This window comes from Lichenostomus cassidix, chromosome 3 (assembly GCF_008360975.1).
Source record: "Lichenostomus cassidix isolate B80296 chromosome 3, HeHo_3.0, whole genome shotgun sequence".
Classification (NCBI taxonomy): domain Eukaryota; kingdom Metazoa; phylum Chordata; class Aves; order Passeriformes; family Meliphagidae; genus Lichenostomus; species Lichenostomus cassidix.
The window spans coordinates 2,085,552-2,090,051 of record NC_139483.1 but is presented as its reverse complement, the minus strand read 5'-3'; positions in this window follow the sequence as shown (position 1 = coordinate 2,090,051).

The window sequence follows — 4,500 nt, the reverse complement described above, 5'->3', positions numbered from 1 at the left end:
CTCAAAACATGTGGGTTTTACATCATTCATTCATCACCATCATCATCATCATCATCATCATCATCATCATCATCATCATCATCATCATCATCCCTTGCCCTCCTTGGTAATCTGGGGGTTTGCAGATGAAGCCAGCAGATTCCCTTTCTTTTGGCATCCATGAAAGAACACCTTCATCCAAGAAGGACTCTGAGCCTTTCCTCCTCCCTTTCCTTTAAATGCCCCAGGAAGGACAAGGTCTCTGTGCCAGTAGGATCAGCAGCAAACAAATCCCCAAACAAACCCCAAAACAAATCCCCAAAGAAATCCCAAAGCAAAACAGGACACTGACAGGAGCCCCAAAAGATGGACCTCAGAAACTGAGCTGGTGAATTGCTGCTACCTCTGCATTAAAAGAGTGATTTTAGCTTTCCCATTAGAACATCATAAAAGATTTGCTTTATCATCTGAGTAATTAAAATACATGAGGCACAGAAATTAACTGACAAACATCCAAATAAAACCTCTCAGCCAGTAACCAGGCTCAGGACCAAGCAGTTTCTTGTGCAAACCTGCAGAGCTCAGTGCTCAGGAGCATCCACCTGGCACTGCTGTCAGGGGATGTCATCTTCACAGCCCTAAAATCACACATCAGCAAAAGCTGGACTTGTTGAAAGGTGTAAAAGAGTGTCACACCTTGGTGCAATGAGGGGATAAAGTTCTCACCTTCTTTCATCAGGGAGAGCCCCACAGTTGTCACTGTATGGCAAAGGACACCCTCAGGATGTGCTGAGAGTTTTGACCCTCTGTGTGAAGCCCTTCCAAGCATTTAATGAAGAGGGTTTGGGTTTTTTTTCTCTTCGATTGCAAGTTTAAATGAATATAATTTATCAGCTTTCTTCCAGAGTAACGCTGCTTTCAGTCAGGGCACTGCCCAAGGAATTACAGCACTGCAAATATTTGCTGGGTTTAATTTGTTTTTACATAATTATTTAATCCTTCCACAGAAAAAACCCTTACTGTGGGTGCTGATAGTGTCTAAAACAGGTCATTGTAGCAGCAGTTAGATGTATTTCCAAAAATCAAGGTCTTCTAGACTCAGCTTTGTGGCAATAATGGAGACATTTCTCTCTTTTAGCACTGTGCATTCCTCTTCCTTTCTGGTTGAACCTGGAAAACCATTTTTCCCCTTCTCCCAGCAGCAATTTTGTCTCCAAGTGGGGTAAATAAGCATCTCTGAGCAATGGCCACAGGGATTCATTGCCTCTATTGGCCTCTCATTGTGCATTTCAGCCCAGCATCCCTTTCCCTGGGCAGGCCTAACTGGAAAGTAGTTGTGTTCTGCAAAAAGCACTGGGAGACCTTGAATTAGCACACTGTGAAAGTCAGGATTAGGAGGTGCTCATTAGCAAGAGCTGCATGCCCTGAAAGCCTCTCATGTAATGGAGTGGTGAGAGATTATTTACACTGTGACATTAAACAGCCTGATAACCAAATGTCTCATCAGCTCAGGATGTGCCCTTTAATTCCTGTTGCCTTGCTGGAACCTCATGCGAAAGCTGCACGGGCTCTGCTCACACCAAAAATGAATTTCTTCCCACCGCTGGAAGGTGATTTTTCCTGACCAGATTTATGGATCTGGGTAATGGAGTGGAATAGAAAGGTGTTCAGGATTCTCACGTCAGCTTAGATGAAAGGATTAGCACTTAAAGAGAGCAGATTAATCTTTGCAAGACCCAAAACCATCCCCTGGCTCCTGCCACAGAGACCTGCTGCACCTAAATTACTTCCTCTCAACACGTATAAAGCTAAAGTGACTTAATTTATGGAACTAAAAAAGAAATGCACACTTGGTACAGCTCAGGCACAGACCTGTAGATCATCTCACAACCTTGGACCTTGTGCTTAATTAGGCATTGAGAACATGAGCTGTGTACAGGACACACTTGGGTGCCTTTCAGAAATACTGGAGCAGTTTTTGTGGCCAGGAGTGTCAGAGCATCCCCACTGCCTCCCTCCCTCCCCATCCACCAGGATGTGCCACACTGTCTCACTTGACCTCATGTCAAGCAATTCTGTTTCTTAAATACATTATTAATTTCATTAACTTTGATGTTTGGGTGATTTATTTTTTATAAACCCAGCCTAAGCCAAGAAGGTCTTACAGAGAACATAATCACTGCTTGTACAAAAAGAGAAATAGGCCAAAGAAGGCCATTCTGATCCCTTTCTCTGATCTCTTGCCATCTCCCAGCAAGGTCTGAACATTCTGCAGTAAATAAAGGCTGATCCTAAACTCCTAACAACATCTGACCCTAAAAAGACAGGTCCTTGACAAAGAGTCACCTCCTTTCTGGTATGGATGTCCCAGGAATGGAAGTCAATGCCAGACAAGTGGGTTCTACATATTAATATTAAAAAATAAATTAATTAGCAGGCTTGAAAGGCCAACATTCAATATACATCAGGTACATAGATTCAGTTTTTACAATTATTTTAAGAAGTTAATCCTAGCTACTATTGAATGGCTAGAAGAAGGCAAGAGCAACAGGGACCAAGGTCAGACTTCTCTGGGCAGCCTTTTCCAGAGCCTTACCACCCTCATGGTGAAGAATTTCTTCCTAATATCTAATGTCAGCCTTTCCTCTATGAGTTTAAAGCCATTCCTCCTTGTCCTATCACTGCATGTCCTTGTAAGAAGTCCCTCTCCAGCTCTCCTGTAGTCCCTTTAGGAACTGGAAGGTGATCTAAGTTCTCCTTGGATCCTTCTCTCCTCCAGGCTGAGCAGCTCCAGGTTTCTCACCCTGCCAGAGGTGCTCCATCCCTCTGCTCACCTTCCTGACCCTGCTCTGGTCTCCCTCCAGCATGTCCACATCCTTCTTGTGCCAAGGTTCCCAGAGCTGGATGCAGCCCTGCAGATGGGGTCTCACCAGGGCAGAGCAGAATCCCCTTCCCTGACCTGCTGCCCACGCTGCTGTGACTGCAGCCAGGCTAATTTATGCAGATTGCTTTCCACTTCAAACCAAACTGAGTACAGAAACCCCACACTCCTCTTCCATCAGTTATTTGCTAAATCATATCGGGTGGCCAATGCCACACTCAGATAGATTGCTCCAGCCCTGACCCCAGAGCGTGCTTGTGGTAGAAATTGCAGATAATTCAATGATTCTTCATGCTGGCTCAGCTCAAGGCTTCTCTCGAGCCCAGGGTTCAGTGCTGTGAAATTCCCATCCCAATAAAGCAGCCCTGTGATGGAGCTGATGCCCATTTGCTTTGGGCTGGGACCAACATGTCCATTAATCCCAGTGCCTGGGGATGGACTGGGGCTGGCTCACCTCACAGGAGAGGTCACTGCTTTGTCAGCTCTGCTCCTCACATCCTCTCATTAAATTTCCATCTAGGTGCTGCACACTTGGCTTGTAAAGAAGCAAGGATTTATTATTTTTTTTGGATTAGCTTAATGTTTGGCAGAGCAAACAGCCAGACTGAGAGGCTCAGGGAGTGGGACAGAGCTGCATCCCCAGAGCTGCCAAACAGTTGAATTCAGCTAAGCATCTGGGAGCTGACAAAAGAGGAGCTTTTTTCAGGTCTGGTGAGTCCTGACTGTTATTTTAGGGCTGGGTGAAGGAGGGAGGGTGTTTGACCAGGCTAAAGCAAAGCTGCCTTGTTAGGTACCAAATCTGCTTCCCCAGGAGCTCTGAGCTAGAAATTCAGTTACAAACAGTGAGATGGATGAAGGAAAAGTCTGACAACACAGCATAAAGAAACACTGGGAAAGATTCCTCTTGTTATGAGCTAAAGTACACAAATGAGATATCTCAGCAGCTGACTTCTGGAAAGAAGAGGGCCAAGCTGGAATATCAGCAGGCTGGAAGCTTTATTTTTCTGGACCATTCCCTGTGTTTCCACCAGGTGCTAGCTCATCTCCCTGACCCAGCAAAGAATGGTCATTTATAGGCTCTGCTCATTTCTGAGAGCTGGAGATGGCACTGCCAGCTTCGTGCAATACCAAGGCTGCCCAAAAATGCCATTTTGGAAAGCACTGGGCTTTGTAGTTAGTTCAGAACTGCAAAGCCATTACATTGTCACCAGACTCAATCCCAGGAAAGCCAAGATTTAAGAAACAAACTGGAGAAGGACTCAGACTGGCTCCAAAAGCTATTCCTGGTTTGGCTTTTTTTCCACCCCCAAGCTTTGTGATCTTTTCTTTCTGCTCTACACTGTTCTGTATGTGCTGGAGGTTGTCCCAGCTTGGGGGAATTTGGTGTTCATAAAACATCAACTGCACAGCTCTGCTGCTGGGGCTGGCAGGTAAAAACACGCTCTGCTTTGCAGCTGTTTGCTGTACAGCTACTAAAGCATTCCAAAGCCACGGGGCAGGAAAAGCAGGAAAAAGTACATTTCATCCTTCTCCTCATTACTGCAATGGGCCAAATGCACAGCAGGTGCAGATAAGCCTGAGATCCTCCACCTTGTCACACCACCTGCTTTGCACTTTAGTCGCTCAGTTCAGCCAAAACC